Raw genomic sequence first — 15,112 nt, forward strand, 5'->3', positions numbered from 1 at the left:
GAGAAGGTGTGGAGAAAAGGGAACCCTCCTGCACTGTTGGAGGGAATGTAAATTGATACAGCCACTATGGAGAACAGTATGGAGGCCTTAAAAAACTAAAAATAGAATTACCATATGACCCAGCAATCCCACTACTGGGCATATACCTAGAGAAAACCATAATTCAAAAGGACACCTGCACCCCAGTGTTCATTGCAGCACCATTTACAATAGCCAGGTCATGGAAGCAACCTAAATGCTCATCAACAGATGAATGGATAAAGAAGATGTGGTACACATATAGAACAGAATATTACTCAGCCATAAAAAGGAACGAAATTGGGTCATTTGTAGAGATGTGGATGGACCTAGAGACTGTCATACAGAGGGAAGTAAGCCAAAAAGAGAAAAACAAATATCGTGTATTAATGCATATATGTGGAATCTAGAAAAATGGTACAGATGAACTGGTTTGCAAGGTAGAAATAGAAACACAGATATAGAGAACAAATGTGTGGACACCAAGCGGGAAAAGCGGGGTGGGGTCGTGGGGGGATGAACTGGGAGATTTGGAATGACATATGTACACTAATATGTATAAAATGGATGACTAACAAAAACCTCCTACATAAAAAAATAGAATAAAATAAATCCACTTCTTACCTATCACTTTGTCTCTTACTGTATTCTTTCTGTGACAGGACATCAAGAACCTGAGCTTCATTAAGTCCTGAGACCAGGTGTGTGATCTCAGTTAAAAGACCATGGGTTCAAGTCCTAATCTGGGTTTTGGCTTGGTTTGAGTCTCGGCCCATGGGTTCAAGTCCCAATATGAGTTACACAGTTTCAATTCCACCCTTTTCTGCCCTAGTCCATGCTGTCTTTACAGATTATTCAATTCTCCTTTCTCCCGATGATCTCACGTCTGAAGGTCTGAGCTCCCTGGGTGTCCTGAGTTTTCAGTTTAAGGTCTGAATATCTGAGGCTTGAGACCTTGACACTGGGCTCAGGCTTCTTCAGAGTATGGTTTTGGCAAGGGTGTGCCAAGGTGAATGGGAGAGTAAGGTAAGAAGGAATCCTTTAGTTCTCTTTTATCAATGCTATTTTATTAAGATAATTTTTCCTTCTTCTTTTAAATGCTGTTTGTTTTTATCACAGCATTTTTATTTTATCTTAGGGTATAACTCACTAAAAATGAGACAAAAAATTAGCCCACATGCAAAACTTAAGCATTGTGATTATCATTGAAAACCATTTTAAATTCCCACAAATTCAAATGAGACAGTGAATAAGAACAAACTAGCATTTTGTGCCTTAAATAGATTTTAAAAAATCATTTCAAGCTTAAAGCATTACAAAACATTGTACAATATGGCAAAGATTAAATCTTAGGTCTAGAAAATAGTTCAGGAATCTCTTTTGTTTTCACCTTGAGGGTTTCAGGGAAGGACAAAAACATCTAAACAAAGAATTATCTATTCAGCCTCCTTTTACAAAAGTTGTGTTGATAATAGCTTTACTCATACACATTTGGTGATGACTTTGCCTATTATAAGGTGATATTTTGCAAAAGCTAAATGGTAACTTTAGTTTCCTCCCTAGCTTGAAGCAACTTGTGTTTTATGATTTCAATGTTGATAAGGAGAACTTAAATAGGAAAATGAAATTTAAGTTTTCTAAATGGACATCAAATATTTAAATTTGTTTTTTCTTTTATTATTTTGCTATCTACAAAGAACTCACAGCTAACATCATACTTCATAAGAAAGACTGAATACTTTCCCCCTTTGATCAGGAACAGGAAGAGGATATCTGTTCTCAATATTTCTATTCAACATTAAAATAGAAGTTCTAGCCAAGGCAATCAGGCAAGAAAAAGAAATAAAAGGCATCCAGATTGAAAAGAAAGAACTAGAACTATCTGTATTTGCAGATGACACAAAAAAAACTTTGAGCCAATAAATCAGTTCAACAATGTGGTAGAATAAAGATTAGTATGTGAAAATTTTATTTCTACACACTGGCAATGAACAATCTGAAAATAAAATTAATAAGATAATGCCATTTATAATAGCAGTAATCACAATTGTTGGTAAGGATGTGGGGATATTACAACACTCATACCTTGCTGGTAAGAATGTAAAGTGGTGTAACCACTTTGGAAAAGAATTCCTCAAAATGTTAAATAAAGAATTACCATTTGACCCAGAAATTTCACTAGGTATACACCCAAGAGAAATAAAACTTATGTACACACAAAAACTCATATATGAATGTTTATAGTAATATGATTTATAATAGCTGAAGAATGTAAAGAACATAAATATCCATCACTGATGAATGGATAAACAAAATGTGGTATACCCATACAATGGAATATTATTCAGCATTAAAAATGAATGAAGCACTGATACTGCTACAACATTGATGAAACTTGAAAACATTATGCTAGGTGAAAGAAACCAATGAGCAAAGACCCCATATTGTTTGGACACATTTATGAGAAATGTTCAGAATAGGCAAATATTCTTTGCTTCATTTACAGACAAGGAAACTAAGATTCTGTAAAGTTAGGGCTCCTGTCCAAGGTCACACAGCTTGTAAGAGACAGAGTTGGGCTTATCTCAAATGATCCAGTTTCAACGGCACCAGGCTTCTCAGCTGCACTGGTAGCTTTCCTGGGGGAAGAACACCCCTCTTCCCCCAAAGATAACCATTATTTTACACTTGACATTTATCATTCCTGTATGTTTAAGATACATGTAAGTCATAGGCAGTTCTATCTGTAAACTATAGGTCCCTGCATGTTTAACAAGATATCCTAGTGTTTTCCCATGTATAACATTTTGCATGAGCATATCATTCTATGTAAATGTAAAACTTATTGTGACTTGAATTTTTAAATTTAATACTATAGGTGAGTTTCATAGCTCACATTTCCCTAATGTAGAACAATTAGGTTGTTTTCACTGTTGATCTCACAGAGTTATAACAATCATCCTTGAGCATGTCTCCTTTCACACATGTGTGAGATCTTCTCTAGAATAGACTTCAAGAAGTAGACTTGCTGAGTATTGACATGTTTAACTTAAATGTTGCAATTGCTCCACAAAGTGGTTGTACCAAATTAGAGTCCTACAGCTATGTGCTGGAGTGCTGGAGTTCCCATTTCCCCACATCTTCACCATCATTTAGTGTTATCAGACATTAAGTTTTGCTATTATGGTGGACATTAAATATTATCTACTTATGTGTAATTGAAACTTTTTATAATAAAAACAAACCAAAATCATCAAAATTTCTTGGGCTATTTAGTTCTGGACATATTTATCTTTTATAAAAGTCAAGCAGATGTAGTTAATCCACTTGATTTCCCACTGTTTCCAAAGCTTTGAATTTGCCAATATGAAGATATTTCCTAGAATATCAAATAGTCGCTGAATCTCAATCTATTTTGAGACCTCAAGGCAGGCTGAATTTTAAGACCTTCCACACAGAAGTTATGTAATCTTGGACAAGCAACTAAAAATAGAAACAAACTCATATTTATCCCAAAAGTTTGTTGAAAGAGATAAATGAAATAAGTAGTACACTTAGTCCAGTGCCTGGTCAAAGTAAGCACTAAGTAAAAGTAAGTGATAATACTAACCACTTGCTTTGGCATCTTGCTTTTGGCATCTTTTCTAAGGCCAGGCCCAAACTCTAAATCATTATGTAAGTAACTCTGGCATATTTCTTAGTGCTTAAATTAATTGACATAAGGGTTAAACACTGAATAGCACTTGGGACTTTGTGAGCATGTCAGCTTCTTTCCTCTCTTCATTAATATGTATCTTGGTACAAATCTAGGTCTGTTACCAGATTGGTCTGTATCTTCAGTTAGGTACAGAGAAGGGAGTCAGTAAATAAATTCAATCTACTCAAAACTAATGACTATGAGTTATTTGATAATAAAGAAGGCCTTTCATGGAGAAATTATGCTGATCCTCCAGAAAGCGGTCACCACACTTTCTTGGCCATGCTACATATAGCACACTTGGGAATTGTTCATGTGAAAACCTTGGCTAGTAGCTTTGTCCAGTGGCCTGGAATTGATTCTGATACTGGAAGGATTATAAACCAGTATTGTACATGCCAGGCTACACAGCATAACTCAGCAAATATACCTACTCTTCCAGAAGGCAAGACAAAAATTCTCAGCCAATAATCCATATTGATTTTTATATTTTATCTCATGGATAATACTGAGTTCAGTAGATTTCACCTAAAAATACTTTGTAAAGTTCCCACTTTTATCTCACATGTTCTGGTGTAACCAGAATATCTCTCTGCCAATTTTTGGCAGTAGTAAACTCTAGAACCTTTGTGAAGGAAACAATGAAAACTTGGATGGGTGTCGTGTCCAAACTTAGATCTTATCATCCTTGAAAAAAATAATAAGGCTAAAGGAATGCTGTGTACAGTATGCAACTTGGATCCAGTGATAAATATTTTGGAATCCTTTCTGCATAGAGTCTGAAAAATAATCTATTGCCTAAAAGTTTTAAGTATTTTTCTGCTTTCTGGAAAGTAGAGGTTTGACAGCGAGTTTGAGGCAGCACATCCCTTTGACCTAGGATAACTTTCCCAAAAGAGATTTACTTAAGCAAACAAAGAACAAATATCTTTCCTGGAATGGAGATGCTTGAGTCAGTGGGACTCTAAGGAGTTAAACTGCTTTCCACAATAATGAATAAGGTTGGAACTAGTGGAGACAACAATCCATTTCTGGAAATCATTTTCTTTAAAGGAGTATTCCTTTCCTAGGTACGTATTAGATTACATTGCTTAGTCTTAGACTCATGAATGTGTGTTTAGTTTGTTGAATTGTCCTTCTCACTTTCCTGGCCATAGGTGACCAAGCCTAAAGCAAATTAATAAAAAGAAAATCAACTTATACTTTTTTTAAACCAGTAGGTTGTCTTGCTTTTTGGAGGAAGACAGCATGAGCAGCTACTCCAACTATGTCAACTAATGCAGAATAAGTTTTAATGTATATCACCCTGTATTATAATTTTTACACCATTTATTCTACCCTTCTATTCCTTAACACTTCCCTTGACCCTCCCTCTTTTTAGTTAAGATAACATGAGTCTTTATAACCCCCAAAGTGATGGAAACTTACCACATAAAGTCTAAAAGAGGTGTCCCTAAACACTGGCCAATCCTTTTCCAAGTTGTGATTCAAGGATCCAGGATCCTTTTGCCTTCAGGCTATGCCATCTTCATCATGTAGCTTCCAAGTTACCATGTTTATCTGCATCACACTTTGCAAGGGAAAAATCATGGAGGTTGAAGCACAGGAAATTTTTATGGCCAGACATTGAGGTAGTATATATCACGTCCACTCAGATTCCACTGGTTAAAAGCCAGTCATAAGACATAGATTTGATGGGAGGCTAAAAGATGTGCTCTAGCTGCGTGCCTAGGAACAAAAGTAAATGAGTTTGGCTAACAGCTGGCCAGTGTCAAGTCACGCTATCTTTGTTTCTTCATCAATCAATTTTTTTAATTGGAAGTTTACAGTTGTCCTTGGGAGGCTACAGTTCCCCTCATTTCTAGTTTATTGCAAGCTGAGGCAGGTAGGGGATTTTCATATTCTTGAAGTCAAAGGAATTAATTTGCATGCAGCAGTTTCTTATAGCTACATGTGTGTTCTAGTCTTCATAGTCACCCATTGTAGATCAGGAGCCAAGACCAAACAACATAGAGAGAAGTAGAAGCGTGATTCTCACCACGTTAGTGGAGGAATAAAGAAGGAAGCCAGTTTGGGATTGCTAAAGCCCAACCTGGATTTGGCTGTTGATCTCTACCTCTTAGGGTATGATAAATAGATTCAAAAATAGGGCCAGCTGAATTATTACAAACAAACCTCAAGTATCTCCATATAGACTTAGAGGATCATTTTTAATACTTATAAATTCATCAGAAATTTATTCTGGATTTCTGTATATATCTACTCATAGATAATTTTTTTCCTGTAAAAGACAGTTTTCATAATGATATTGAGTTGGATCAATATGGCTTCCTATCAATATAATTGAGTTTACTAGAGCTGGGTCATATAACTTTTACAGCACAGATAGGCTAGTGTGGCATCACAGTTTTGAAGATTCAGAAGCCCATTCTAAATGAGGGCTCATCCATTGCAGAGCCTGGAGGTGCATTCCATTCGTGCTATCTGACATTGGCTTTTCAACTACACCTTCTGGTGACTCTCAGGAACCACAAAATGAAAGATGCACTATGTCCTCACTTTCTTGCAAAGGAGGGACCTGGACTTTTTATACATATTAATATTAAGTGACAGAGAGAGGCTAATTTTATTATTTGCACGATGACTTAATGTTTGTCTTCTTAAATTTAACAAAGCACTTTGGCAAGTTCTGTGGAGAGGTGGGGGAGAAATAGCAATGAATAAATAGCCTAAGTAACTTTAGAGGTGTTGTGAGAGGAGATAAGAAATATACACATCCATTGACCAAAGAGTACAAAAGTTCAGTTACTCAGAATGAGTAAATTCTGGAGATCTAATGTACAGCATGATGAATATAGAAAATATTATATTGTATACTTGAAATTTGCTAAGAGTTGATCTTAACTGTTCTCACCATAAATAAATCATAACTATGTGAAGTGATGCATATATTAACTTGATTATGGTGTTCATTTTACAATGTATACATATATCAAAACATCACATTGTATACTTTAAATATACATAATTTTTATTTGCCTCAAAAAGCTGGAGAAAAGAAATATATAAATTTAACTAAAATATATGGCATAGAGTGGTACTGAAGAAGAAATATTAACAAGGTACACTGGCAGTACATTTGAATGGATTATTTCTGATTAGACAGTATCTAAGAGGGCTCATAGGGGAAATGATATTTGAGTTGGGACTTGAAGGTAGATTGGATTACAGATGGTGGAGATGATGCAAGAAAATTTATGTGAGCAAAGGTGCAGAAATAAGCAAGTTCTTATGTTTAGGGACTTCATGTAAGCAATTCAGTTATTACTCAATAAATATTTATTGAGTGCCTACTGTGTATCAGATACTATTATAGGCACTTCAGAGACATCAATGAACAAAGCAGATTAAAACAAAACAAAACAAAAACGCTGAGATGGATCCTTTATAGGTGGGAGGAGCATAGAGAATACAAGAAAAAGTAAGAAAATAAAAGTAACAATGTTGAGGTCAGTATGTTGAAGGCCTTGAATCTTTTGCTAACAAGCCAAATAGTCTAAGTTTAGAGTATTGATTTGGAAGTCCTTGCATGTATGTGAGAACCAAAGCCCTGGGGTAATAAGAGAGACAGAGAGAAGATTCAAGGAGAGAATTCTGAGGAACGTTGATATTAAATGAGGAGGATAAGGGAAAAGCTGGTAGAATGTATGAAAAAGAAACTGTTAGAGCTGAAGGTCCCTGAAAGAAGGGACAGTGCCTATCTTTTCACCACTGAATCTCGTGTCTAGAACAGTGCTCTCAACATAGTGGGTGCACAATAGTCTTATCTATCTATCTATCTATCTATCTATTTATTTATTTATTTATGGCTGCGCTGGGTCTTCATTGCTGTGCGCAGGCTTTCTCTAGTTGCGGTGAGTGTGGGCTACTCTTCATTGCAGTGCAGAGGTTTCTCATTGCGGTGGCTTCTCTTGTTGCAGAGCACAGGCTCTAGGCGTGCAGGCTTCAGTAGTTGTGGCACGTGGGCTCTAGAGCACAGGCTCAGTAGTTGTGGTGCACGGGCTTGGTTGCTCTGTAGCATGTGGGATCTTCCCAGACCAGGGCTCGAACCCATGTCCCCTGCATTGGCAGGCGGATTCTTCGCCACTGTGCCACCAGGGAAGCCCCACAATAGTCTTTTAAATGAATGTATTATTGAAAGAAGCCAGGAGACAGCATTACAGATCTCAGAGCATGGAAAAACTTAAAAAAAAAATCTTCCTAAATATTATGTCAGATAATAACTATACTGCTTATTCTGTTCGTGCCTCACATCCCTCACATCATTTATCCAACCTTCTTTGCCCTGCTCTCTATCCCTTAGAAAACTGACCTCTACAAATTGCATTATCTGGGCTTTCTTGCCTTCTGCTGAGTTTGGGTTAAACAATGGAAGACACCAGCAGGACATCAAAGGGTAAATGAAGAGCAAAGTAAGAACTCCCTCCGTGCTGGCCATTGGTTTTGGCAGAGGCTGGTTTTGCTCTACTAAGGCCACAGCCCATATCAGATTGTTACAGCTCTTGTTTGTTTCTGATAATACTCCTCTCCTCATTTACCGCTCCAGGTCTTGCTTTCCTGCTCTGGCTAGCTCCTGGAGACCTCACCACCTATGATTAGTTCCCTTCACCTCCCCAAGGGGTTATTTGAGTTCACTAAAATTTACTTCATTAACATTAAACCCTTTCAATGTGCTGTTTCCTACTGTGACCCTGACTGATGGAGTAATTAAAAACTTTAAAGAGATCATTCATGATACATTAGGGGTACTGTAAATAGATGATTACGGTGGGGAAGCTGACAGGTAGGATAAGTCAATCAGTCAATAGTAAGTGGGAAAGATGAAGCTGTGAGTGGAGGCTTTTTTAAGTAATATGAAGGTGAATGGAAGGAAAAATAGCAGATGTGAAGAAGAAAGGGCAAGGGAAACTGTGTTGCTGTTTTTTTTTTTTCAAGGATGGGAAAGAATTCATATATAAACATGTTCAATGGAATGAGCCAGTAGAAAAAGAGGAAAAAAATTTAAGGCTCAGAGATGATAATTAATTAAACACTATTCCAGAGAAAGCAGACCCAATGACACTGATTAAAACCTATGAAAGAAGTAGGGACTTATTCTGGGACAGGAAAGAAAAATGTGAATTTGGTGAAAGACAGAGATGAAATGGGTCGTAGAAAAGATGAAAGCTAAGACTATATCTGAGGGTCCTTCTTTTATGCACAACACATCATGTAGTAAAATTTGCTAAGATGGCTTTCAAAGACTGTCCAAGATTTGAGGAAAACGGAAAAGGGGAATAAGTTGACATGTTGTGGAGTTTAATTTTATTCTATAAGATGGTGTTGGGTAAGAGATGATGACAATTCTGCTTTTCTATTCTTAGTCTTGCAACAATGAGTAGGACAGATTAGAGAAGAGGAAAACTTCCATTTTAGTGGAGATTGCAATAGCATAGGGCAAGAGTTAATGACAGTCTGACCTGGGCAGTGAAAAGTAAGGTTGAATTAGGATGCTGCAGAGAGTTGATTCATGCATTTATTGACTATTCTGTGCTTGACACTACAGAAGACACAATAGAGATTTCACAAAGAGTAAAAAACATACTTCCTAACTTCAAGGAGCACACAAACTAGCCAGAAAAGCATAGATATACAACAAATACTACAGTAAAGGAAAGACTATTGAACCAAGAGTCAGACCCAGATTCTAGTTCCTGCCCACCACTAACTAAGTGTCAGATCCTGGGTAATTTATTTCCCCACTTGCACCTCAGCTTCCTTGTTTGAGCAAGGAAGGAGTTAAAAACTGACAACCTCCTTGGTTTCTAAAAACTATTCTTGAATAAAAAGAACCAGGGTTCCTTGGAGAAATACCTGATGCTAGAGCTTGGGCAGGTAAAATAAAAGATGAGCCTGGAGCACCTTGCGGTACCAAAAAGGAAGAAGGTGCCCAACAAAAAAAATAGATGGGGACATGTCGAAGGAAGCCAACCAAAGGGAGCTTCTAATGGCCAAAGCTGGAACAATTTGGTCAACAAAATAAACAACACAATATAGAGTTATAACCCAAAATGTAAAATAAATGCACATGAGTACATGTTGATATAAATGAATAATTGCATTTTAAAAATGGGAAAGAAGAGTCAAATCTTTCTTATAGAAGAATTCTGAATAAAATATGTAGATACACCCCACTCCAAGAGGTGGATCTTGACTCTTCCTTCTACCCAGATATACCTTGAGAATGGCCTAGGCTTTCTGACTCACTTCCAAAGAATAGAATAGGGAAAAGAAAAATAGTAACTTTACACTGGAAAAATCTGGCAAACACAACATTAACCAAGTGATAAATGTTAATATCTCAATAATGGCATGCAGTTATCATGTACTCTCAATATAATGTGATAAGAAGGGCATTTCATCTCTCTGATCTTCTTCCCCCAAACCCATGACTCCAGTCTGCTTACAAGAAAGACATCAGGCAAACTCAGATTGGAGGACGTTCTACAGGATCCCTTGCTAATACCCCTAAGGCCTGTCAAGGTCATTTTTAAAAAAAGAAAATACTGAGAAACTGTCACAAATCAAAGGAGATGGGAGACATGACAACTAAATGCAATGTGCTTTCCTGGATTGTATCCTGGAATCAAAAGAGGACCTTAAGGGAAAAATGGATGAAATTCAAATAAAGTCTGGAGTTTAGTTAATTAAAAGAAAAAAAATTGATGGTCTGTAAAGTCTCTTCCAGCTGGTAGCTATAAGAATAGCATTTATTATCTAATTGCTTCATAACTGTGCTCATATTGCTTACAATGTGCCAAGAACACACGAGGTAAGGGAACCATTAAAGCAGGATGGAAGGCTTTAATCAACTTTTTTTTTCTCTTCTAACTTCCTGTAGTTGTGTTTCAGTGATGTAGTGTGCGGTTAGGGCAAAGCAATTTTTGAGGCAATAAAGTAGTGTCTTGGTGAAAGTCTCTTGTCTGTTACTTTCCCAAACCAGCACTCACCCTCTGCCCTAGTAAGAACAGCCTCGAGTGAACCACCAGATTTCCATCCACTTGCAACCCTGAATGTTTGAGTCTCCTAAGCTGCGCCATCACAAGGCAGCGCACTAGGAAACTGTCACTATGGTGACAGTTGCGGTGGCAGGGCTACCTTTGGCTCATTTGATTTTCCTGGACAGTTTCTTTGCCTAAAAAAAGTTATGGAGCCCCAATGTGAAATCATGCTGGCTCTGATTCATGACATTTTCCTGAGATTTTATAATGTTTCTTTTTTCTAAATAAGCAATTTCAGGTCAGGTAAAAATGTGAGTAAATCATGCCTGGCTCTTGTTCCAGATGTATCAATTTCTGTTCATTCCCATTTTTTTCCCTTTCATGGCTTTGGAGCAATAAAAATAACCAATGCCTCCACTCTGAAACCTTTCTGAGTATGCAATATATAAACAGTATACTGTGCAGGGAGCAATATTTCCCTACCTTGGCTATTACCGACTATAGCGTTTTCTCTGGCAATTATCTGAAACAGAGCAAAGACGTGGAATTACGATTTTGGCACACTCGAGACCCTGGGAGGATCAAAGAGGCTGATGTGACAGTTCATGAAAGGAGGAGGAAGCAAACCGTGCCCCACTGCCAACACTAACACAGCACTGTGCTTGAGAGTCTGGGAGAGCCGAGTTGCCAAGTGTCTGCCTGCATTTTCTTTGAGGGCGCCAGGCCCGGAGCAGGTCAGGAAAATTATGGCTTTTATCAAGCAGACAGTGTGGCTCTCTTTGAGGATGGCCAAAGTCTCAGTCACTGCTGGTAACTGTAACACATGTGGTCTTTTCAAGAGAGGACATGAATATTTTCATTAACTGGGAAAGAAGGTGCCCACATGAGACTTCATTTGTCTGGAATATTAGGGAAAGCCTGAAAAAGGTGAGATGTTTGTAAAGGAATTGAGAGTGAGGGCTTTGGAGACAGATTGCCTGGGTTTTAATCCTGACCTTCCAAATACCATTCTGTATAACTTGAGCAAATTCCCTAACCTCTCTGCCTCAGTTCCCCTAATCAGTAACATGAAAATGATAATAGTATCCAAGTCACAGGATTGTCTTGGCAATTAATACATGTGAAATACTTATAACATTGTCTGGCACATGGTAAATCCTCAATGAATGTCAGCTGCTATCATTATTTTTATTTTAATCATCGTTATTCAGAAAGGAAAGTCATCAGTTTTGTGATGTCCTATGAGCTGTTTTTCAGTCTGTTTATCCTTCAAGTATTTGCCAAGGGTTTAAAATGTACTGAGCACTGTGCTAAGTACTGTAGATAATTCAGGAACAAACAAGTCCAGCTCTTTGCTATCAAGAATTTATATTCTGGTGGAAGAGATAAGAAAAGTGTGCACAAAGGGCTATTCTATGAGATAGAGCATTTTTCCCTTTGGTGTGGCACTGATCATGATGTATTTTGGGATTTCAGAAAAAGAAGTGACTAGCCACTGGCCTAGTAAGTGGAATGGGGCACTCTTTATGGAGGATGTAGCATTTGGCCAGAACTTGAATTACAAGTAGAACTTTTTATTTTAATGGTGGATATCGGCATGGGTGTGGGTATCAGACAGGTGAGGGGCAGGGTGGGGAGGACTCAAGGCAGATGAAATGACAGAGAGAAGATGCTGAGGACGTACTTGAGAGACAGGAGAGTGAGGTCCAAATGCAACGCTTACGCCAGGGGTTCTTGGTGGAGAGGAGTCCACAAAGGTAGAAATGACAGTTAATGGAGGACCTTGAATAGACTTGGCCAAAGGAGTTTGCATTTTTATTTCATTAGGAAATTGGGTCTCTTTAGGAATAAATTGGTAGTGCTATGAATTTTGGATTAGAGGTGTGCTCTAGGAACTGACCCTGAAAGAATGGCTTGCCATATCACTAACCATTTCCCACACACACAGAAAGATATATCCATCATTTATCACTGTTTCCTCACGTAAGTTTTTGTAATTAAAAATTTAACAAAATAGCTTAAAACTTTAGTTCCTCAAAGATTAAGTGTTATGAATTTTACAACTGCAGAGTACTTTTACCAAAGGTTTTATAGAACATGTTATAACTAATCTCAATAATTTTCATGACAAATGGGATTTGCCAACTGGATTTCACTCTTAAGAAGGGTTTCTTTTTCATAGCTCCATGTGCTTTATTAATATAGTGCTGGCACTTGGATCCATATAACGACATATAAAATATTTCTTACACAACAGAATTGGTCAAAAGACCAAATTATTTCAATTATGCAAATACATGAGAAGAAACCTCAACAAAAATAGGTTTTTCAAATATTCCTTGAAGTTAAATTCAAAACTTCACTCCAAATGTAAGTCATAAATTCTACAAATAGCACATTTTGAAGAGGCCCAAATGCATTGTATTATCTTTGGGATACTAAACAACTTGAATTTGGGGGTCCATTCTTTTCTGTTTTAAAAGCTGTTTTGAAAAGCCCTTACCATGTTTCCACTCTCCCTCCTTCCCTTTCTTTTTTTCCATCAAAACTCCTCTCTGCTAGATACTATATCAGATGCTTCCATATTAGTTTCCATCAGTCCAGGTGTTTTTATTTGCTTGTTTTCCTATTAAGGCTTCACTGTCAATGATGATGGAAAAACCCTAAATCAAGCACCATACCAGTTGTTTCATGAAGTTCTCTTACAAAAGCTTACTCTTTGATTAGAGAAGTACTATTGCAAAGCTTTTCAGGAAATTCTCCAGGCACTCTTTGAGAACCACATAATCTGCCTTTTCATCCCACAAAGCCCCTCCAAGGAGAGGCTCTGGGTAACTGTGACCTTTGAGGTCAATTAGGATACTTAAGAACTGGATTCTGGCTGTGATTCCTGTACAACCTAAAGGTAAGCCAGCAAATCAACCTATCTGACCTTTTGTTTCTTAACCTAATATTTATTAATAATACTTGCTACATGCTGCAAAATAATTAGGACATATATATGGGCAAAGCATTTTGAGCTCCTTCAAACTAAAAATAACAGAAATGGCAATAAAGCCAAGATGAAAGAAAATTGTGCTAACTGAATTCAGTTCTTCCTCCACAGACATCTTCTACAACCTTAAAGGAGCTAAGAATGAATAATATTTTTAAATGGACAATGGAATGACTGGCATGTAAACCATTAAACAAGAGTGATACAATTCTGTACACCCCATTAGTTAATTAAAAGAGCTTTTCTTGATGAATCTGGCTAGTGGTTTATCAATTTCGTTTATCTTTTCAAAGAACCAGCTTTTATTGGGGCTTCCCTGGTGGCGCAGTGGTTGAGAGTCTGCCTGCTGATGCAGGGGACACGGGTTCGTGCCCCTGTCCGGGAGGATCCCACATGCCGTGGAGCGGCTAGGCCCGTGAGCCATGGCCGCTGAGCCTGCGCATCCAGAGCCTGTGCTCCGCAACGGGAGAGGCCACAACAGTGAGAGGCCCACATACCGCAAAAAAAAAAAAAGAACAAGCTTTTAGCTTTATTGATCTTTGCTATTGGTTTCTTCATTTCTTTTTCATTTATTTCTGATCTGATATTTATGATTTCTTTACTTCTGCTAACTTTGGGGTTTTTTGGTTCTTCTTTCTCTAATTGCTTTAGGTGTAAGTTTAGGTTGTTAATTTGCAATTTTTCTTGTTTCTTGAGGTAGGATTGTATTGCTATAAACTTCCCTCTTAGAACTGCCTTTGCTATATCCCATAGGTTTTGGGCCATTGTGTTTTCATTGTCATTTGTTTCTAGGTAATTTTCGATTTCCTCTTTGACTTCAACCACTAGCCAGACTCATCAAGAAAAAAAGGGAGAAGACTCAAATCAACAGACTTAGAAAGGAAAAAGGAGAAGTAACAACTGACCCTGCAGAAATACAAAGAATCATGAGGGATTACTGTAAGCAACTATATGCCAATAAAGTGGACAACCTGAAAGAAATGGACAAATTCTTAGAAAAGCACAACCTTCTGTGACTGAACCAGGAAGAAATAGAAAACATAAACAGACCAGTCACAAGCACTGAAATAGAAACTGTGATTAAAAATCTTCCAACAAACAAAAGGCCAGGACAAGATGGCTTCACAGGAGAATTCTATCAAACATTTAGAGAAGAGCTAACACCCATCCTTCTCAAACTCTTCCAAAAAATTGCAGAGGAAGGAACACTCCCAAACTCACTCTATGAGGCCACCATCACCCTGATACCAAAACCAGATAAAGATGTTACAAAAAAAGGAAACTAGAGGCCAATATCACTGATAAGCATCGATGCAAAACTACTCAACAAAATACTAGCAAACAGAATCCAACAGCACATTA

The 15,112-nt window shown here is 37.5% G+C and overlaps 1 protein-coding gene across 2 annotated transcripts in view; it reads right to left on the reverse strand.

The window, feature by feature from the left end:
• The window catches only part of LOC309799892 (negative elongation factor D-like), a 69,364-nt gene that overhangs the window by 25,139 nt on the left and 29,113 nt on the right, over positions 1 to 15,112 (reverse strand). Inside the window, exons 2-3 of one of the 2 annotated variants that reach the window (XM_082613517.1) lie at positions 11,239 to 11,278; positions 5,144 to 5,443 (exon numbers count right to left, since the gene is read on the reverse strand). The gene's annotated coding sequence lies outside the window, so the exon portion shown is untranslated. The remainder of the gene's footprint in view (positions 1 to 5,143; positions 5,444 to 11,238; positions 11,279 to 15,112) is intronic. The other variant, XM_082613518.1, reaches the window with a different exon arrangement.

The sequence above is a fragment of the Mesoplodon mirus genome (assembly GCF_964341445.2).
Source record: "Mesoplodon mirus genome assembly, chromosome: 3".
Classification (NCBI taxonomy): domain Eukaryota; kingdom Metazoa; phylum Chordata; class Mammalia; order Artiodactyla; family Ziphiidae; genus Mesoplodon; species Mesoplodon mirus.